This window comes from Eupeodes corollae, chromosome 1, assembly GCF_945859685.1.
Source record: "Eupeodes corollae chromosome 1, idEupCoro1.1, whole genome shotgun sequence".
Classification (NCBI taxonomy): domain Eukaryota; kingdom Metazoa; phylum Arthropoda; class Insecta; order Diptera; family Syrphidae; genus Eupeodes; species Eupeodes corollae.
In genome coordinates, this window is record NC_079147.1 from 271,903,322 (window position 1) to 271,927,104 (window position 23,783).

Consider the following 23,783-nt stretch of genomic DNA (forward strand, 5'->3'; position numbering starts at 1 on the left):
TTGTTGGAAATTGTTGTTGTTGTTGTTATTCTACACGTAATCATAGGTGGAGAGGAAATCAAATTGAAAAATAATAAAATTAACTCCGTACATTGATAGGAATCATTTATTTATTAAAAGTTATTATATATTCTTAAAAATATGAAGAAAGCAGAAGCTGGACAAAATTTGGAAGAAAAAAAAAACAAGTATACGCCGTGGAGAACATTTGCACGATACCGATAACTTATCACGACTTCATCGATATTTCTTGGTGTGTTATCATTCAAAGCTCCCGGTCTTATCTAACGTGTGGTAAGAATATCTTTTTTACTACATGTAATATTGAGGTATTTGGTATTTTTCGTTTTAGGAGTATTACACACGATTATAAAGTATTCCCTTATGAAATAAGCAGCATTTATAATTTACTCTTCCACTGTACGCAATCCGGACCGCGTTAATGGTCTATTAAACAAAAAGAGCTTTTGTTTATCAGTTTCTTATCAGTATAACTTATTTTTGTTGTGAATTTATTTATTGTTTCTCATTTGTATGACTATTTCAATTTATTGTGTATGATTATATTGATTTAACAACAAAGCAATTTCGAATACTTTTTCACTACGAAATCATCTATAAGACCAAATAAATAAACTAATTGCAAAAAATATTATTAACTCGGACAGATGGTTTTTTAAGACGAGACAAAGCGGCGTAGAGCTCATTGTTTTGTGCTTCTAGACCAAATTGTATTGTTTTATAAAATACACATATTTAGTTTAAGACTTTGTTTTTTTTTAATTACTTTTTTAATATGATAAACACTAAAAATCTTAATTGTGTTTTTTTTAAGCATATCTTATTGAATACCAAAGTATAAGATAAAATGAAGCAAGACAAAATCTTTTCCTAATCCACTGTTTATTCTAATTCTTATCTACAATTTCTAAAAATTTGTGTTCATGTGGTTTAAATCAGTACATTAGTTTATATTTTCATAAGAGTATCTGTACGAGTAAATGCATTTTATTAGGTTCAACTTGTTTTCATATTATTTGATATCTAACCTTTAAGAAATGTTATTTGACCTACATAGATAAGAAAAACTTAGGTCAGGAAAATAATGAGTAGAAACTTAGGCCCGTATTTTTGCTGCAAATTTATTTATTTTTTCCTTGAATGTACGACAACTTTTAATTTATGTTTTGAGTTCATGATACATTCTTAAATGTCGTTCCTCGAAATTATTTTCAATTGAATTGGATTGGCATAGATAAATACCTTTATTCTGGTATACATTTATTTAAGTCAAGTGTTTTAGTTTAAAGTTTCCTTTATCACTAAAATATGGTTCTACTATTTAGCTTTTTTCGCTTTTTCTTCTTAGGTTTTCTTCAGGCATTTTCCATATCAAAACGTCTTTACAGTTTTAACTAAAAAAACTTTGCCTTGTAGCAAAATTAAAATTAAAAAGAGGGTGGTATGCGACCCACACTGATAACTTCCCATCCCGTCTGTCCATTTGTCTTGCTTAAAGGCTTTATAGGTTTTCGTGTTTTGTTTTAAAATAACCAACAATATTTTGCATATGATAAAATAGTTTGATTTAAAAATATATTTTTGTTAAGATTAAGATTTTAAGTCGAAAACTAATTTTTACAAATTTTAGTAGCATTTCTTATATAAACAATATAAAATGGATGAATGAAACTAATTTCAAGTAAATATCTTCTATTGTTCAAGAGCATAAAGAACCGGACATCAATTTTTAACAATTTTGCGAACTAATATTTGTTGATTTTAATTTTGTATGAAAAAGCTGACTATTGGAAATGACTGAATGGTAGATAGATAATTTCTTTATTTTTTTCTTATTAAATTTTAACAATAATTTTTACTTAAGAATAAGGACTTGGCAATTCTGCCGTCTGCCTGATTTGACATTTCATAATAAACGGTGATTTTTTAAGAGCTTGAGAACTTTTTAAAAAAAATGCGTAAAATTTGCAAAATCTCATCGATTCTTTATTTGAAACGTTAGATTGGTCCATGACATTTACTTTTTGAAGATAATTTCATTTAAATGTTGACCGCGGCTGAGTCTTAGGTGGTCCATTCGGAAAGTCCAATTTTGGGTAACTTTTTCGAGCATTTCGGCCGGAATAGCCCGAATTTCTTCGGAAATGTTGTCTTCCAAAGCTGAAATAGTTGCTGGCTTATTTGTGTAGACTTTAGACTTGACGTAGCCCCACAAAAAATAGTCTAAAGGCGTCAAATCGCATGATCTTGGTGGCCAACTTACCAGTCCATTCCTTGAGATGAATTTTTCTCCGAAGTTTTCCCTCAAAATGGCCATAGAATCGCGAGCTGTGTGGCATGTAGCGCCATCTTGTTAAAACCACATGCCAACCAAGTTCAGTTCTTCCATTTTTGGCAACAAAAAGTTTGTTAGCATTGAACGATAGCGATCGCCATTCACCGTAACGTTGCGTCCAACAGCATCTTTGAAAAAATACGGTCCAATGATTCCACCAGCGTACAAACCACACCAAACAGTGCATTTTTCGGGATGCATGGGCAGTTCTTGAACGGCTTCTGGTTGCTCTTCACTCCAAATGCGGCAATTTTGCTTATTTACGTAGCCATTCAACCAGAAACGAGCCTCATCGCTGAACAAAATTTGTCGATAAAAAAGCGGATTTTCTGCCAACTTTTCTAGGGCAGATCGTTCGGCTTCAGTTCTTGCACGAGCTGTATTTTATACGGTTTTACACCAAGATCTTTGCGTAAAATCTTCCATGTGGTCGAATAACACAAACCCAATTGCTGCGAACGGCGACGAATCGACATTTCACGGTCTTCAGCAACACTCTCAGAAACAGACGCAATATTCTCTTCTGTACGCACTGTACGCATTCGTGTGGTTGGTTTAATGTCCAATAAAGTAAACTTAGTGCGAAACTTGGTCACAATCGCATTAATTGTTTGCTCACTTGGTCGATTATGTAGACCATAAATCGGACGTAAAGCGCGAAACACATTTCGAACCGAACACTGATTTTGGTAATAAAATTCAATGATTTGCAAGCGTTGCTCGTTAGTAAGTCTATTCATGATGAAATGTCAAAGCATACTGAGCATCTTTCTCTTTGACACCATGTCTGAAATCCCGCGTGATCTGTCAAATACTAATGCATGAAAATCCTAACCTCAAAAAAATCACCCTTTACAAGGAAAATATTAAAAGTAAAATGATTGAACTAAATAATTAATTTAATTTTTAAAAAATGTTAAAAAACCAATAATAATAAAATAGAATATGGTTGGATTCGTATACTAAAATAAATTAGCTAAGCAATAGAAAAAAACTTGGTAAGCAATCATTAACAATTTCGATATGATTTGAAACACAAAAAAGATATCAATTTTAATATGATTTGAAACATAAAAAGTTTACAATTTTAAAGTGATTTGAAACACAAAATTAAAATATTTTAAATAATGATAGCCTGATAAGTAAACATTAACAATTTTGGTATGATTTAAAACATACAAATAATATCAATTTTAATATGATTAGAAATATAAAAAAGATCAATTTTAAAGTGATTCTAAACACAAAATTACAAAGTTTTAAATAATGGTAACTGGCCGAATGATTAGACTTCACGTTGGGAAACTATTTCGGAAATGTAGGGCGTGCTTACAGAAATTACATAGGGTGGACCATCCCAGCAAATAATTTAATATCTCATGAAGTCTGTTTACAGTGAGATGGTTTTCATTTAAATGTAATCGACGAATTTTTTGTAATATCGGGCATACCGCAAAACTGTATTTACAAAGTTTGTTTTTATTTAAATATTTAGATTTTTATGTTATTTAAATTATTTACACATAAAAGTATTTTTTTTCCAAAACACAATCTTATATTTTTTATATCTGAAAGAAAAAAATCGAAAAAATAACAGAAAACATACATTTTTGTCTGGACATGAATTTAGCACATTTTAATAAAATTTCTTGGTTATGTTACTTACCGTTACTGAAACTATATTTTCTTTAATATTTTGTTCTTGGCAAGCTCTCGACTAAGGCCTCACAGCGTTGCTTAGGTATTAAATACCAAGCATTCTGTATCTCTTGCCACAAATCTGTTAAATTTTTCGGTTTTTGTATTTCAATGTGTTGCTCAACGTCATTCCACAAATTTTCGATTGGGTTCAAATCGGGTGATTGAGCAGGCCACTTTAAAACATTCACTTTATTGACCTCTAAGGCACTTTTCACTAGTTTTAAAGTGTTTTTAGGGTCATTGTCATGCATTAAGCGCCATAAAACCACCGGCAAATTGTCTTCAGCATATGGTATCATATGGTTCAATATTGGACCAACACCGGGCCAAGAAAAGGCAGCCCAGACCATCACGTTTCCACCACCGTGCTTCACGGTCTTAACGGTGTATTATGGATCATATTCTTTGTTTTGTGGACGCCACACATATTTCTTTCCATCGGATCCGAATCTACAGAACTTTGATTCATCGCTCCAAAGTACATGTTTCCAAAAATTAAGTTTTTTGCCTAGATCTTATTTGGCAAACTCCAATCTAGCCTTTAAATTTTTTTTTGAGACTAATGGTTTGCTTTGTGCAATGCACAATATAAAACATTAAGAAGATATAAAATTACCTCGAAAATAATTTTGTTCTCTTTGAAACAAACAAATTAAAAAAAAATAACCAAAATTTGTAAATTGATGTCCAATCAAAAACAATGCAAATGACAAACAATCAACGATTTTTACACTATGTAATTGGATTGCATATAAAAATGTACAGTTTTGTTTTCTCTGATTTGTTGTCATATATGTATATTACTTCAAAATGTACCGTTGCTTGGAACAAAACTAGAGAGAAAATTAAAAATACGGTAGTACCCATCTCAGTGTGCTAAATTTGTGTCCATCAGTGTATATTTTCTATTTATTTCTCTTCTTTTACATAGATTACAAATATGTGGAAGATCAGCTCGATGAGGCACATAGTTAAGATTTAAAATTTCAACTCGTGCTCTAATGATATAACTTATAGCTTTGGTCAATAGTTCAGACTCCACGTAAATAGCATAATTTGGTGTTGAATTTGGTAGTCTAACAAGAATTTGAAAAAATGTCTTTGAATTGCTTCAAACTCCCCGAGAGCCAAGCAACAATTGTTGACAGTTGCTCGAAAGACCCGATATTTTGACACAAGATCGATTTTTGGATTGGCAAGAAACTTTGGCCATAATAAACTCAACGCAATTATAGCCTCGTTGCTTTTTTTTGACATGCTTAGAAAAATTAAAATTAACTCTTTTACTACTTCAATGCGTTGATTATTGAGTGACCAATTCTCTTCCGGCAGCCTTCTTTTTTGACGCGCTCCTTCGCTCTCGTAGAAGGAGTTCAATCTGTTTATTTGTAGCTGTAGAGTGAAAGGATTTTCAGCTAATACAACTAAATCCTCCGCGTATTGGCAAAGAGTATTCCTTCTGGAAGTTCATCACAGATATTGTCGATAAACAAAGCAAACATTATTGGGCTCAAAATGCAGCCTTGTGGAACAGCCGCTTTTGTTTCAAACTACTTCGGAAACTTTGATCCATCCCATACACAGGCGCTTGATGACTCTAAAAATTTAAAATACATCATCAGGAATTTTCGGGAGATCCCTAGTAATGAGAGCTTGTACATTAAAGCCTGTCTGTTGACCTTATCAAATGCTACTTTGAAATCCACAAAACAAGCATACAATTTATTTTTCTTTTCAACAGACTTCCAGGCCAAACTGGTAAGTGCAAAAATGTGATTTATCGTTGAAAAGCCCGACCAAAAACGAGCTTGAAACTTGCTTAGACGATTAGTGTTCTTGATCCACTTAGTGAGCCTTTCGTACAGAATTTAATTCAGAATCTTCCTTATAGAGTTAGGAATAGAAATTCCTCTGTAGTTTTCCGCAAGATTTGAATCTCATTTCTTGAAAATGGCAAAAATAACTGCTTTATTAAAGTTTTTTGGCACATAAGCATCATTATATATTATAACCTGTTAAAGTACTCCACAAGATAGTTTTTAAATTGATCAGTGCTGTTTTTGTAAAACTCGACAGGAATTCAGTCTGTGCCCTATTCTTCGACTTACTCAAACTTGTTCCCAGATCACTTCAAGATATTGGACTATCTAATTAGTAATTCACTTATTGTGAAGTTGGAAAGTGCGTAGGAGAAATATTGTTGATTCTCATAGACCGACAAAAGTATTCTAAAATGAGCAGTAAGTGTTTCAGCTCCGAGAGTATTCACCATATTTCCTTTACGTCCACCCGATTCTCGAACATACATAACTCCAAAATTCCTTTGAGTTCTCCCAGTTAATGAGTTTTTTGCTAGGTTGTTAAGGTAATCCGTTTTTTCGTTGTACATAGTTGTTTGTATTCCTTGTTGACATGTAGGTAAATATTATTGAAAATTAAAGCGTTTGTGGATCTAAACAATTTTAGATACAGGAAAGATTATTTACGTAATCTTTTGCAATCGCTATCGAACCATACGTTTCTAAGGTTAGACCGTGAGTTGGGGTTGTTGTTAGGTGACGGAGCTGACGCTTTAATGAATGTCGAAAACAATATTTTCAGTGAGATAAAATAAGTTTGAAGTCAATATTTTTAATTTTTAAAAAGTCGAAAATCAATTTTTACAAACTTTTAGTAATGCTTTTTTCTTAGGTTACTATTTTTTGTTTAAAAATTTTTCTCAAAGATAAGATAAAATTAGTTGGATATTTGAACCGAAATTCAATTTTTATCAACTTTGAGTAATATTTGTTTAGGTTTTTATTTTTATAAAAAAAACTGTTAATTCGATTTTTCTCATAACGTACGTACACACGCAAGCGCAGACTTCTTTTCAAAAATCTTTTAATTCGACTCTAGGGATCTTAAAACGTCGAGAAATGTCAAAGTTTTTAATTCGACATGTCGTTGGTCGCTCTCATGTGAATGATCCTTAAGATTGTCGCTTTTGAAGCTGTCATCTTTTGACATTTGACATGTACAAATTATGCAGTTATTCACATCACAGTTTGCAACCCTTAAACGTTTTTGGGAAAAAACAGTAAAATGGCGGAATAATGAAACTGGTGATAAATTTGGTTTTGTTGCGGCAAAATAGCTATGTAAAGAATCCAAACCGTCTGCGTTGCTCAGGAATTACTGAGAATATTGCTGCTATAGCCTGTAGTGTTGGCAAAAAGTCAAGCTTGTTCATTACTCGTTTATCGTTGGAATCAGGCATTTAAAAGAACGACATCCTATTTTGCACTTGACACAACAATTCAAGTTTGCTGTTATCACCAGCCATCGCTGATTAATTATCTACCAATTTTTTTTTTTTTATAAATACTAGTTTTAAAAAATATTCAAAAACAAACTTCCAAATATCATTTAATTCATTCCTTAACTGTATGATAATCAGTTTTAAATATTTTTGGTGATAAATCGGACTTAAAAAACACCAAGTCAACATGCTGCCGGAAATTATGAACAGATTTATTTTTTATTTTGTGGTCATTTAAAATGTTATCGCGACTCTAGTATTTTTTTTAATTTGCCAAAGTTTCTTAAAATTTTCTATTTAATATTTGGAAAATATTGCCGCAGATTTATTAAATAATAAAATCTTTAGCTGTTTTAACTGCGCGAAGCCCAAAAGACTTTATTAACTTCCCATAGAAAGTTATTGTAATCGGTCCGATTTGAAAATGTTGACATTTCTCGACGGTTTAAGGCCCCTAGTGTCTGAATAAATGATTTTTAGAGAGATGTACATATGTTCGTGAGTGTGCACGTACGTTCGTACTTCCGTACGTTCGAGACGTTTGTTTTTGTCGTCCATAGGTCGACTTTAAACAAATTTTGTTATACAGATAATAATGCAAAAAGATGTAGAAAGGGCTCTCAAAAACATTGAGGGGGTGGGTTTTTTACCACAGCAATTCTAAAAAAGGTGAAAATTTCGGTTAACCCAAATCATTTCAAGAACCAATAACACTAGCAAACTTCAATTAAATTTTATATTACAAGTATATTTAAAAAAACTAAAATTACGGATTTTTTTTTTTAAATCAAGAAAACTAAAAAAAAATAATGCTCGAATAATTTTACGAACAAAAAATAATTTTGTCTCTAAAATAAATTAATGATACGAAGAATAAAGTTTTTGACACCTGGTATAATTTTGAGAATTATTGAATTGAGAGTTTTTTTTACAAAATATAAAAACCTAAAAAAAATATTTCAAAAAGTTTGTAAAAATTGATTTTCGACTCAAATATCTTTTCAAAAATTTTAGATTTTTTCTTCAAACTAATTTAATCTTATGAAAAATATTGTTGTCAACATTCACTAACATTTTGAGAAAAAATCGAACAAAAAGATTTTCCATACACACAAGAAACCTTAAAAAAAATACACAAATGTTACTAAAATTGGTAAAAATTGTTTTTCAACTAAAAAGCTCATTAACAGAAATAGATTTTAAAATTAAACTATTTCATCATAAGCAAAATATTGTTGGTAATTTTTACATTTTTTTAGAATAATTCAACTGACAACTTTTTTAACAAAACACGAAAACCTTTTAAGCAAGAGAAATCGACAGACGGGATGGGAAGTTGTCAGTGTGGGTCACATTCCATCCTCTTTTTTCAAATTCAAATTATGTTCCACATTATAAGTCACAAAAGTATACCGCAATAAAGTTAAACGGCTCAGCCTATTTCTATGCAATGAAAAAGACAAAACATCCACAACTTTTTACCAAAACTTCAAGTCTGTGGAAGTAGTATTGAAAAATAAAAGATAGACACATCTTGTTTATAAAATGACCAGTAACGTTAATATAGAAATTGGATTTATTGATCCAAATTTAAAAATAATTTACATTTCATAAGGGTTCTATCACATGCGGACTCATCAGTTAACTTATGAGGGCATTGTCAAATGTTAACATTGTTTTTATTTTTGTAATGCTAAATTTCTTATCTATACACTCTCCACTGGTGAATACTTTTATTATAACTTATTCTGTCGATAAAAAATGTTTTTCAAAATTCCCCGAGATAAGTTATTTTTCGTCAGCCAGAATGACTAAGATATACGTTACTTCACTGCCTTGTCATTTCGTTGCAATGTTCTATAAATAAAGTTGACAGTGCTACTTTCAACCTCTATATATCTTATCCTTGTGGATAAAATATAGAAACAAAATTAAAAGTTATTACTTCTTAGTAAGGTTGCACATGATATGAACACAAAATGTGTTAATTTCTTTGCAAAAATAAAAACGTGATTAATTTTGAAATCTTATCATGTTTTTGTTATTCTGCTAAATTTATGAATTCAGCAAACATTTCATTCATAAACCATCATAATAATTCTCCAATAAACTGGATAAATAAACAAAACAAAAAATACCAAATAATAATCAATGAAATCACCTTTCATATCAGCAAAACAGTTTTGTCTCGTAGTCAAACATAAATTCATTCTTTGAGTTGGCCAACTTTTACATCCATTGCAATTTTCGTAAGTTTGATTCAATACACTCTTGGTCACTTGCGTAGGTACCAGATCCCAAAAGATCTGGTTAAAAATACTCTTTAATAATGCAGTTGTTTTTATAAGCAATATAAAATACAAAATAATGCGTTTTATAATACCCGTGTTTAGTTGAAAAATCTATTAATAGTATAGTAGGATCTTACATGACTAAAAAAATCAATATCCGCAGTATGAATAATACCCATAAAAGTTTAAGTAAAATCTTACTACGGATGGGTTTTTGACATTTATACGAATCTCGAATGGATCTTATGTAATTTCGTTCTTAAATGTTAGAACGATTGATATTGCATTTGTAGCTCGACGGCTGTGTTCGTTGAGTAGTTGAGCATTTGTAATCATGTGTTTTCCATTGGGGAAACAAATTAATCTGTTACTGTTGATATTATTTAGTTTTGTTTATGAAAATGGGCTAACTGGGCTTATTTTGCAAGAGAAAACAATAGAAAAAAAGATAATTCAGATTTGCTATGTTTCCACCAAAGGTTTATCTCAGTTAAGATTAAATAAATCTTCATGGTGTTTCTAACGCACAAGAGGATTTAAAAATGATTAAGTTTGATAGCACTTTCAAAAATTCAAATGGTGTTCCGATGTTTCTTATGAATTGCAAGTGAGATAGTTTGATTCGTGTTAACCTATGCTACCTACTCCATGTCCAATATTTTTTTTTCAATTTGATTAAAACAAAACTACATTTTTTGTACACAAACAGACCATAACGCATTATGTGTAGGATCAACTCCTCCACACAGGTGTTTCTTCACAAATTTTGACTCGGCTCCGATCCCCGACGGAATCGAGGCGAATCAAGTTCATTTCAACCCGATTCAGGTATATAAAGAATTTAGGCGAGCTTCAACATCACGTGTCAATTAAGTAGTCTACGAACAAACCCCCTTCTTGAAGTTATTATTTTTTGTTAAAGCTGCAGTTATTAAATGAACTTTTTTTTATAGAATCTCAATTTCCAGATATTTTCTTACCATTTCTTCTTGAAAATTGTCAATTTTATTAGTTTAAGTTAGTTTTTTTAAGTTAATTTTAACTTTTGATTTTCATAAAACTTTCCTCTATTTGTTTTTTTTTTTGTATTATTATTCTGACAGGTCTTCCTCCAGTTGTGCCAATTTTTAAAAACAAAAATGTGGCTACTGCCATACTTTTTATAGAATGCCAAAAAAAACCAATAATGTGTGAGGAAAATATTTATAGCCTATAGGAAAATACTCAACATATCTCAACTTTGTTGGAGTCAAGACCCAAGTCTTTCTGGTGACTGCAGTCAGAAAAATTAAAGTCAATTAACTAAAGTTTGTAACTAAAATTTAACTTTTGTTTTGACTTTAAAAATAAAGCTTGAAAGTCATGACTATAAAGCATTAAAAAAAGTAAATTAACTCAAAGTCCAGTCGGCCACAGTCTCTATCATTTTAAAGTAAGGAGTTTAGCATAGGTAACAAAGGAAAATTCTGAATTCCATTTTTTCTTAATTCAAAAATCAGTTTCTGAATTAAAACGTCACCAGTTTTATGCAGTCAGAAGACTATTTTCGAATTGAATCAAAATTTAAAATTAATTTTTGAAGGAGTTTAAAACCTTTAAAAGGCCAAACGCCTGCAAAAAACTAACTTTTTGGAAATGATTTTCGCTAGGTGGTGGAAGAGTTGTACCCGAAAACGTTTACTACCTGGAAATAGGTTCGTATTTCAACAATAAAAATTCATGAAATTAAATGGCAAATTAAAAACGAGTGTTGGAATTTCCCAATATCTAAAAAAGAACTGCTAAAAAAGCGTATACAAATTTGCTTCACTTGGATGAGGGCATTGCTTATATTTCCGTGCAGGAATTTACAAGTGCGATCTTTTTAAAACTTTTGTATAAAATATCCAAAAGAGTGTTAAAAACAACTGTTTTGATTTAATTTGAAATATACATGGGCTCTGAAAAGACTTTGACAGTTATACAGAAAGAGCAAACATGGATGCTTTCAAGGAATTAGTACTCTCAGGAATTGAAATCGCAAGGAGACTTAACAAAAGCAAAAAAGTCGTCAACAATCATATTGCTGATCCATAAAAATGTGGGAAAAATTAAATAGGGTACAGCGCAGAAACAACAACATCATGAGAAGAGTGGTTAATTCTACCGGTAAGACAAAAAGATGAGTTTCAGCCAGAAAATACAAAAAAGTGATTCTATCCAGAAAAGAAAACTAAAAACTAAATGTGTTATGGTTCGAGTACACAAGGAGCGTCAGAATTTGGCAAGAACGCTTATTACTTAGAGCAGTGAATGGAAACGCGTTGTCTTTTCGCAAGAAAAAAAGTTGAAGTTGGTTACCAGTTGATCTGAGAAAGGATGAGCTCATTTTGGAAAGACATCATGGCCATACATCAGGTGTAATGTTGTACGGAGCTATAACCTACTATGGCACAATCGACAACGAGTTTTTTTGTTCACAACAATGAACGGCAACAACTTTATGAAAACCATTTTTGGACCTCTGCCTTGGATTTTCTAAAAAGACAATGCCTCCATTCACACTTAGAAATTTAATTCCAACAGAAAACGTGGAACTTTTGCAATGGCCCCCATATTTACTAAACTTAAACACAATTGAAAAAGTTTGGCCATGGCTTCCTCGTAAAGTTTATGGAGTTGCGTGGGTGTTTTTTTACCATATAGCAATTTAAAAAAAAAAGTGACATTTTTGGTTAACCCAAAATATCTCAAAAACCAATAATGCTAGAGACTTGAATTAAATTTTATATTATATATTATAACGATTGATACAAAAAAATATATTTTTGGAACCATAAACAATTAACGTTTTTTTTTATAAATCAACAAAACTAAAAAAAATATTTGTCACCTCGAATATTTTACGAACAAAAAATAATTTTATCCTCAAAATATTTTTTTTACAACGAGAAATAAAGTTTTGGATATGGGGTAAAGAAAATTGAATTGGCAGTTTTTCTTATAAAAAATAAAAACTTGTATTTGTTTATGTTAGGAATAAAAACTTTTAAGAAATGCCACTAAAATTGGCAAAAATTGGTTTTCGACTAAAAATTTCGTTAACGAAAATAGATTTTGAAATCAAACTATTTTGTCATATGCAAAATATTGTTGGTAATTTTTAATTTTTTAGAATAGTTCAACTGACAACTTTTTTTACAAAACACGAAAACCTACAAACCTTTTAAGCAAGACAAATCGACAGAAGGAATGGGAAGTTATCAGTGTGGGTCGCATCTCAGCCTCTTTTTTAAATTTTGCTTGTGGCCTCATCCTAGTGACGTACAATTGTCAAAATTTTTTAAGTTCTTTATTTTTTTTTGTTTGGGAATTCCAACGCTCGTTTCATTGTATGGTAAAGATTTTTAGAAAAAATAGTGGAAAACATTGATAGTGTAGTGTATTTGATCAAAATGAAATATTCGGAGTATTCATGCAACGTAGTAAGACCTTAGATACCTAAATAATAAAAGAATAAACTTCTTCGTATAAACTTACTCAAAAGTTATTTTGACTCGCTTCAAAGTTAACCATTTAGAACAGTTCTATAAAATCTTTAAACTCATTGACCTTGTTTAAAGGATCTTGAGTGTATGCCTTGGTTACTTTTAGTAATATGACATTCAATGCATACCCAAACGATGGAATTTTATTTTTGAAATTGAAATCAAAACAGTTAAATACAAAGTTTTCAAAAAGAATGTCACACCATCTTGATAATTGACAAAAAACACGAAAAACGAACACTCAAAAAGACTAACTCACCTACGAAAAGGCTTTCATGCTCAAAATAATGCAATTCCTATTGTGGGAAGGTGGCCATTCTGTTATGTGAAGGAGTTAATGAGTTTTGCGTGAGCGAACGTCTTTTATATAGCACATACATTATTGTGTACTTTAAGAATCTAAGAACCCGATACACACGACTCATTGCAAACTTGACAAGTAGATATACTTGTAGTGTACTAGGCTTAATTCTTATGAATTCTGTAAGGCAGAAAATAAATACATTGTAGTCTACGTTTAAAGTGTTAGTTTCTTAGAAAATTGTCTGGTGATTATCTATACCTTGTTTAATATCATCTTCAATGGAAGGTAAAAGAAGAAGAAACCTGTGAATTAATGAAATATGAATATTTATAACCAATAAAGTAACATGATCATGAATATACATAAATAAGAAGTTTGCTAAAAAGTTCTTCACTGTTCTACAAGATGAGAATGAAAAACAAATTGACCAACTTATGTTTCAAAACTTATGTTTCTTTTAAGATATTTAGAGGTATGTATTTCAAAAACTTAACTACTATTGCCAATAAACACATCTAAACTGGTTTACAAAGCTCATAGGCCAAAACCCATGTTTTCCGATTCCTAGCGATCTTTGGTATGCGACATTCCACAAAGCATGTACAAACACGCTTCAGCTTCGTCTGCGTTAAATTGGGCCTGTTTTGAGGTTGCTTTGAATGATACTTCCAATATGACATTTCTAAAATGGCACTTCTGTCATTAGCAGCTGTTATTTTTTCTCAAAATAAAAAAATATGAGTTTTATAATCGAAAAAAAAAAAAATAATTTATCGCGGAAGTAGTTTACACAGTCTATAATAACCAATCTTCCTAGAAGTAAATGTATTTTTATTCAGCAAATTTGAACTAGAGTTTCCGTTTGGGGTGACATTATGTAACATTACGTTCTTTTCCTTACGATTGTCAAATGAAACGTGAGGTCGAAGCTTCATTGTGATAGAATGCATCCTATGGCTGAACTCGTAAACGTCAGGCGATGCCGAAGCTGAAGCGTGTTTGTGTTTCAGCTATAAGGCCTTAAAACTTTTAAAGTTTAGGAACTCCAAGAATATTGCCAAGTTGCAATCAGAGAAGCCACCTCTGAAATGCTGGGTTTCAAACAGCCACCAACTAGAAAATCCTGGTTTGAAGAGAAATTTCGGCGTGCAAAGTGGCCCTGCGTAGATAGATGAGAGCCGATCAAAAGCCCTTTGAGCTTAAGAGAAGAGAGGAACTCCGACTTCTTAAAAGGAAACAGAGAAAATATGAGAAGCTTGAGTTCGAAGAAATTGTGAGGTTCAAAAGCAGCAATGAATTTAGGAAATTTTATAAGCAGGTGAAACGAAATTCATAAACCTCGAAGCAAATGCTGCAAAGACGAAAGTGGAAACATCATAGTGGAACCGCATTCAATGCTTAGGATATGCAAGGACCACTTCTGCATACTGAATGACCGAACTCTACTGTCAGGCAGGATGATGCATTCAACATAGACGACAAAAGCCCACAAATCCGTCAGTAAAAATTGTCATATTTAAGTTGAAGTGTGTAGGAGTCTATCTAGCTAACGCCCGTTATTTCAAATATTCAAATTTAAAAGTCAAATAAATAATAACGAGCATTTCTAATCAGCCGCAAGAGTGCGTTACAAATTCATCTGCCCATTTTTACTTTTGCTTCATCATGATCATTCGTCGATTTGCCTTCAGCCAAACAACAGAGTTCGTGATTCAATGAAATAATCAATTAAATTGATTACTTTATATATAAAACTTTTAATATATTATTTAAAACATTGAGTCGCGTTTTTTAATTGAATTTAGTCGACACGCTTCTAAAAGTCTAACAAAGTCGCTGGAGCAGGTGGCTGCAACGCCGAGCTCTTCAAAGCAGCTTGAGATAATTTGGTTAGCAGAATAAAATATGGTCACAAGAAAGCATGCGTGATGAATGAAAACTTACTATTGTTATTAAATTTATATTATTATTGTTACATATATTGTACTGAAAAAAGGAGATCCTCTAAACTGCACCAAATCATCGCTTACAAAATCTTCTCTGCCATAATATATGAACGTTTAAAGCCCATCTTCAACAACTTGATAGGTCCTTATCAGTGTGGTTTTAGACAAGGAAAGTATACAGTCGATCAAATATTCACATTACGGCAGATCCTGGAAAAAACCCAAGAACATCAAATCCACACCCACCATCTCTTCATCGATTTCAAAGCCGCATCTGCTGGGATGAGCTGTATAGAGCCAGCTAGCTTTGGCATACCTGCCAGACTCGTCCCTTTGTTCAGGATGACCTTGGAGACTTCGCGCTGCTCCATAAAGGTTGATAACAACTTAACAGAACCTTTCGATGCTTTGGACAAGGTGATCAGCTGTCATGTGATTTCTTCAACATCGTCCTTGAAAGAATAGTGCAGAACTCCCAGCACTAGAGGCACTAGTGCTTACTTGACGCGGCAAAAATGGGCTAAGAAAGCAATTGTGTAGTAAAGCCATCCCTCGAACGACAAAAGTGTAGCTATATAAGACCCAGAAGCATGGACAAATAACAAAAGCGGATGAAAGAACCTTGGGTTGTTTCGAGAGAAAAGTTCCTGGCGTGATCTACGTTCCTGTGCACATAGACAGTAAGTGGAGGAGAAGATAGAACAACAAGCTGCACAGCGACGTTGCGCTAGGCAAAAGGATTTAAGTCAAACGACGGAGATGACTGGGTCACGTAGAGAGGATGCAAACCAATGTTCCGACCCCAAAAGTAAGTAATAAACTAGAAGAGCTCAGTTATATCGATAAACACCAACGTCACATCCATTTTTCGTTTATTAGCATCAAAATAATCAGAATTTTCATCGTAAGATCATTTGCATTGATGAAGCACATTTACATTGATAAAGCACATTTTCGCAGAAAAATTATTTCAAAGGCAATACAAAAATTTCCGAAATCATCCAAGAGTCTTAAAACCGATTTGTCTCTAGTTTTCAATTTAAAATTTTTTTTCCAGAGTCATAAAAACCTTATCAGAAATCAAAAACCCTCATTACGAAATTTTGGTCTGAACATCTAAACCAGACCAAGGTCGAACAACGAGTACAATTAACAAAGGTACTAACATGAAGTCTACACGAATATATCATTTTATTATTTTACTTTCTATTATATTCTTTTTTTTTACAACAAACATTTTGAATATCTTAGTAATTTTAACACAAATAATTGAAACCAAAAATTACGCAAATGTTTTTATTCAAGGTCCATAACATTCTTTTGTTTGTTTCTTTCTTTCACATCAAATCATCTCAAGTTTTCACTAAATCAACTTTAATATGCGTTAAAAAACAAAGACCAAACTAAACCTACATTTATTTTCTATTGTTATCCATCAGATACTTTAGCACATTTTAATATATTTCGTCTTTTTTTGTCTAAACTAATTTCTTTGTATTCGAGCAAAAGAAATATTTTTTATGAAAAAAAAAATGTTTGATAATTGGTATTTCGAAAGCAGACAATTTAAAGAACTTACCGTTAAATATTTAAAAAAAGCTGTTGAAATATCTGAAAGAAAGAGAAAGAAAATATTATTAAATGAATTTGTTAATACCTATTATATTGTTTTGCAAATTATTCAATAGTTAAACTTGCATAATTATTTAAAAGGCAAACAAAAAAATAATCCTCATGCTTGACTTAACAAAATGTATGATAATTATTAGTTAATTATTAATGAAAAAATGTTTCTGCAAAGTGATGTAGTAACACTTCATCGATATCGAAATAATCAACCATGAAGTATTTTTCTTCGTCTAATGTAAGACAGTTTTTAAATACTTATTTGTCATGTTGGAGTAAGACAGAGACGGATGCGGAATTTTAATTAAGGGGGGGTTTACATACTTAACATAAAGACTAATTTTTGAACACTGCTCAGAAATGTTCTGTAAAGGAGTCTGATAAAATTTTAATAGCACAATGTGTATCTTAACTTTACATTTACATATTTCAAGGGCTAAAGTGACAACTTTAAGTATTAGATTGTTTGACAACACCGTTGTCCAGCAAGGTGGTGCAAAATCGTATTGTCACCTCCTAGTGGTGCCCGCTGGATAGCCTATAGGTGGAATAACGACGGGAGTAGGAAAATAGTAGGTTTAGGCAAACAAAGCCAAAACAGAGGCATACCGACCGTCAGCTTTATGTCGGTAAAAGAAGGGATGAGAACGACTTAATCCAACGATTTGGATGGCAAAATCTAATTTTGTAAGCTTCGTAAAGAATTCATTGTTCTGAGTAAATTCTCGCACAAAAATTATGTCATGAACGCTGAAGTGAACTTAAAATACGACCCAAAGCGATTCTGCTCTTTTATTAATTCTAAACGGAAATCAATTGGAAGAATCTACTGAGGATAGACACTAGTAAGACACTTGAGTTTTTTGCTCAGTTTTTTGAATCCGTATAGTCTAACGCTCAGGGATATGCTTTCATTCCTTCTAATGATCAGCCCAAAGTGGAAATTGGGTCCATACACCCTAATTCTACTGATGTTTTAGAAGGATCACGAAGTCTCAAACCCAACGATAAGCCTGGTGTGGAGGGTATTCCTGCGATTGTCTTAAAACGATGCTCTAGTTCTCTTTGCCTACCTCTGCTAATTATTTTTAACCGCTCTTTGCCTTCCGGAATATTTCTGGATGAATGGATATCATCTTTCTTGATTCCAATTTTAAAATCGAGGTCTAAAAAGAACGTTGAAAACTATAGGGGAACTTGTAAGTTATTTGCCATTCCTTAACTTTTAGAAAGTTTAACTAAAATAAAACTTGATTTTCTTGTGCAAAAACATGTTAGTAGTGCCCAACATGGATTTATTTCTGGAAGATCGACCGCTACTAATTTAGCTTGTTTTTCTTCTTTCGTGGTTGAATCTATTGAAACCCAAAGCCAAGTTGATGCTATTTATACTGACTTCAGCAAAGCCTTCGATTCTGTATGTCACAATATATTGCTTCGTAAGCTTCAAGTAATCGGCATGCATTCAAGTCTACTTTAGTGGATCGGCTCATTCCTAATTAGTAGAGTGCAAGAAGTAAAAATAGAGGAACATACTTCAAGGCCTTTCAGATGTACTTCAGGTGTCCCTCAAGGTAGTCATCTTGGTCCTTTGCTGTTTATAATATTTATTGATGATATTGTCAACCATATTAATATTAGCCAATGTTTAATGCTGATGACCTTAAACTATTTTTGAATGTAACATGCGACTATGACTGCTTTAAACTTCAAATGGATGTAGATAACTTATCCTGTTGGTGTAAGTCAAACAGCCAGGCAAAGCCTTCTAGGTCTGCAGATGATCAAATCTCGAAGAACTATTCATGATATAATTTTTGTGCGTGATATTATGTGCTTCCGTATTAAATGCCCTACCTTACTGTCTTTAATTTTTATTTATGCTCCAACAAGACCGTTGAGGGAAAGACACCTTCTTTTTCAACCTAGACATAGAACAAACTACGGAATAAATGAACCAATTTCAAGGTCAGTTAGGGAGTTCAATGAAATAGATGGACATCTTGATCTTTCATTTTCCAAAATAAAATTCAAAAATGATTTATTGTACTTATTTATAAAAATGTAATTTAATTATTGTTTAATGTTAACTTTATTTATCTAAATAATTCTAAAGTAATCTGTGGAGCTTGTTACTCGTAGGTTAAATATATAAATAAAAGAAAGAAAAAGACGCATGGCCAGCGTAAAATCGACGAAATCCAAAGATGATTTAGTAGGAAACAGGTGCGAAGTTATTAAAGACTAGGCAAGAGGCAACCAACGGGATCTGCTAAGGAGCATGCACTGTCTCATAACCAAAATCTGGTCGGAAGATGGCATGATCGACGAGTACACTACCCATAAGAAAGTTGACCGCCTTCTCTGCGCCAACTGCAGAGGCATCCCCTTTTAAACATCCCCTACAAGATCCTGTCTAGCTTTTTATGTGAACGCCTGAAACCATTCACAGATGAACAGATTGACCATTAACAGTGTGGCTTCAGGCTTGGAAGATCTAGCATCCAGAAAATTCCAGATCCCGGAGAAGACTTTAGAATATAACAATATGCAATTTCGAGTTTTGGTAGGTATCTCTGCCAAACTAATACGACTTATCAGGATGACGTTGGAGATCTCAAAATTAATAGAGACTCAACCAAAACTCTTGAAACCACCGGAGGACTTCGAAAAGGCGATGCGCTGTCATGTAGCTGCTTCAAAATTGTCCTTGAGATCAGAGTGGTGCGAAATACCAATGGCACTATTTTTGAAAACTTCACACAACATCTTGGATATGAAGATGACTTCAACATTGTGGAAAGAACCAAACGAGCAGTTATAGGTGACTTTTCCGGTATCGAGTCTGAAGCGAAAAAATGGGCCTTGTGATTATCGAGGACAAAACGAAGTATTTACTGACATCGAATAGAGTTGATTTCCATGGCTTGGTCAGAAAGTGACCATTGATAAAAGCCGAGCCTAAGGAAACCAAAAGCAGAGGCAAACCTTATCCCTGGTCGAGTGATCAAGTTGAGGCTGACGCACACCGGCTTGGTATTCGAAACTCAAGACATAAAACTAGAGAGAACGATGTGCTAAAGCGCCAACTAAAGCAAAGTAAAGTTGTCCAGCATGAGATGGTCTTATTTTTTAATTTGGATGATCCCTTAGACATGAAAGCATTCCAATATACCAACAATTTTCTAAACATTCCTTATTTAAGAGCTGACATACAGAAGTTTAGAGAGTTTTTGGTGCATTTCAAAAATGTTAGAAGTTGTGGTGAAATGTAGTTTTTTTTCCAAAAACAATATATTCAGGTCTTATTGGCATTTCTATAAATGCAAAGAACGCTACAAAAATATAGATTCAAAAACTCAAAAAATGAAAAAGTTTGCAGCAAAAATGTGATCTTTTTTTTCGTACAGAAATTAAAGAGAATTGGAATTTCGGACTCAATTTTCGGGAGTCTAACTTTTGTTACACCTTGCAGGATCTCTTTTCACTTAAGTTCTCGAGATATTCAAAGCTTTTATATTACATAAATAGATTTAAAACGTTTATTATTTTTTTGAATCAGCCAATTTTTTCTACATTTATATTCTTAAAACTCGAGCTTGAAAATCAGTTTTAGAACATCCAAAGCAAATTCACTTCGAAAAGTAGATTTATTTAATTTTGTAAGAGCTTAAATTTTTTTGTATTTAAAAGAACACGAATTTTGAAAAAAAATACGATTGAATTGGAGACGAGTTCCAGAAATTTAAAGACAACTTTAAATCAAATTTGGCGATCTCTTATTCAAGGTTTCTTCTTAAGAACCTGAATTTTTGCTCTTTCTTCTAGAAAAGATATTATGAAAATAATTTAAAGCATCAATAAATTTTCCAAACGCTTAATTTTAAATTGGGGTTTTTTCGTTGTTTTACACAGCTTACCGCTTTTTGGTGAATATTGTTAAATTATTAACAAATTTTTAGATGAAATCCTTACTTATATAACTTAACCGTATAAGCTTTACGGCTTATATAACCCTTCCTCGATAGTCTATTGAGTTGATGAATGTGTGCTACGCGATTGGAATAGGACTGAATTTCCTATTTGCATTATGTTCTTGGTCTAGTCCTCAGTTAAAATTAGTACTTTAACCAACAAAGTTTAAAGCAGTAAATTACAAACTGTATTTTAATATCAATTAACGCAATACAGTAAGTTTTTAATTCAAGGAAATTCTTATACGAAAATGAACAACATTATTTCCCATGGGTGTCATAAACCCTACAACCCCCTTCCCCCGGATCCGCTATTGGAAAAAGATCAATCAAAATTAATAAAGGCATTTCCTATGAATTTATTTCACTTACATTATCTTCAACAAAAGACAAATAATTATCCGAAAAAAAGTGCGGTTAAACTCAAGCTATCTCAAATTACTCTGTCAAAGTTTTAAACTTAAAAATTCTGGATGACATGCACCAGAAACTCTAATAGATTTTTTCCCAAATAAACTCCGTACGTATTTAAGGTGTGAAAAAATGGTACACCATTAAGTAATACAAAAAGCAAAGAGTCAATTACATTTTTCTAGGAAAATGTATTTATAGACCAAACCTATGCGAGAGCTTATCCGTTCATCATTATTCTTGATGAATAAAATGAAAATTTATCAAACGAAAAAAGAAGTACGTACACCTCACGTTTTCATTTGAAAACGTTTTCATATGATGCGATGCTTGAGTTGTAGCCACGAAATTGCATGCACTTTTTGACCTCAAGTTGTAAATCTATTTTTGGCAAAATGAAAAAGATACACCAAAAAAAGGGCTGACAGAAAAATCATGTTTTCCTTCTTTTTTCCCTGAAAAACTATTTAAAGATTTAAGGCCTAGAAAATGTGTGTTTACCGGTGGTAGTAGTGTAAGAGTATCAGATATGTACTGGCCAGGACTTTCGGAACTCAAGTGAATTACTCTGATGAAAATTGCAAATATATGCAAAGCAGTGTCACACGAATTATTAAAAACCATTAAAAAAAAGACGAAGAATTTTTAAAGTTTGAATTATCAAAGCAAATATTCTGTTTTGACTTCCAGGTGCGCCAGATGTTTGTCTTAATGCTCCAGACGCTAACAAAGTTCTCAAATTAACCAATGACAAAAAAAAAACTTGATTTAAAGAATCTTTTGATTGTTTTTGTTCATGTTTACAACCAATCTTTGAAATACTCTACATTTCCTTTGGTGCATTGTCTGAAAATTTTCGAGGTCGAAGATAACGCGACACTAATTTATTAGCCATTATCCTAGCGAGAATTCTAGCTGGTACACTGATACTCACTTTACCCACACTTAAGAAAAACATTTATGGCTCAAACACAAACACGCTTCAGCTTCGGCCTCGCCTGACGTTTATGGCTGAATCACAAAGACGCTTCAACTTCGGCTTCGTCTGAGTTACGGTGGGCCTGATTCGAGGTTGATTTGAATGATATTTCTATTATTTCATCCCTCCAAAGAGCAAATATTTTGTTTGTTGACATTTTTTTACAGCTGTCGAGCTTTTAGACAAAGCAAATGTTCAGATAATTGAACTGGAGCTTCCGTTTGGAGTCAAATTACGTTCTTTTCCTTACGACTTTCAAACGAAACGTGAGGTCGAAGCATTTTGAAAGCATGCATTGAATTCCTATGGTAAACTCGTAAACGTCAGGTGAAGCCCAAGCTGAAGAGTATTTGTCATTCAGCCATACGAGTTCAGCCTTAAGAATTTAATGTATTCAATTCGTTTGACAATCGTAGGGAAAAGAACGTAATGTTACTTAATGATTCTAAACGGAAGCTCTAGTTCAAATTTGCTGAACATTTGCTTTGTCTGACAGGGACAGCTCAACAGCTGTAAAAAAAGTCAAAAAACAAAGTCCATTTGGTTTTGGAGGGATTAAATTGATTATCATAGACTGTGTAAGCTACTTCCGCTATAAATTTAGTTTTTACGATTTCAAAATTTATATTTTCACAAATTAGATCCGTTGCAATAAGTCTTGGGTTCGATCCCTGCCTGTGTCACCTAAAGTTTTTTTCATAGGTACTGCCTCTTGCGAGGAATTGGCAAATTCTCCAAGAGTAATTCTTGTCATGAAAAAGTGTTTTCTCAAATTAGCCGTTCGGATTCGGCATATAAACCGTAGGTCCCTCCATCCCTGTAATTACTCGCACACACAAATGATTGAGAGTTGTAAGTCACTAGGAACTGGTTTTCTACGGACTGTTGCTCCACCTAATTTATTTATTTATTTAAAGAGTTTCGATTGTTTTTGTGCAATTGATATATTAAAGCGGGCCGATGGCCAACATTGGAAACCGTTTTTTCCAAACTCCAAAGGAACACTCGACACAATTTCGAATGTGAATCTCAGGCACATTATATAAATTTGTTAACAATTCTTTTTCATATCACTTCTGGAAGATATGGATGATTTTCCCAAAAATAATATTTTATTTTAAGAATATTTTCATCCGAAAATTTTTTTGGCAGAAGCTGCAACAAAATGTGTTACAATTTTGAGTTTGACAGAAAACTTTCAAGTTTGTCCTCTCAACTTCTTCTATTTTCAGTACTTGAAGAAACGAGAATTTGCTTAACTCGAGAGTTCAGAATCGAAAGTTGAGACTGCCAACTTTAAGTGAAGAAAAACAAAATCACAATTTGAGAATAAAAATCCTCAAGTTGCGTTCAAGTTTTAGTGAAGA

General features: G+C 32.5%; 1 protein-coding gene across 1 annotated transcript in view; it reads right to left on the reverse strand.

The window, feature by feature from the left end:
* Nucleotides 1-23,783, reverse strand: part of LOC129938556 (unconventional myosin IC) — a 116,707-nt gene that overhangs the window by 28,583 nt on the left and 64,341 nt on the right. The window contains exon 3 of the mRNA XM_056046188.1: nt 17,006-17,037. The gene's annotated coding sequence lies outside the window, so the exon portion shown is untranslated. The remainder of the gene's footprint in view (nt 1-17,005; nt 17,038-23,783) is intronic.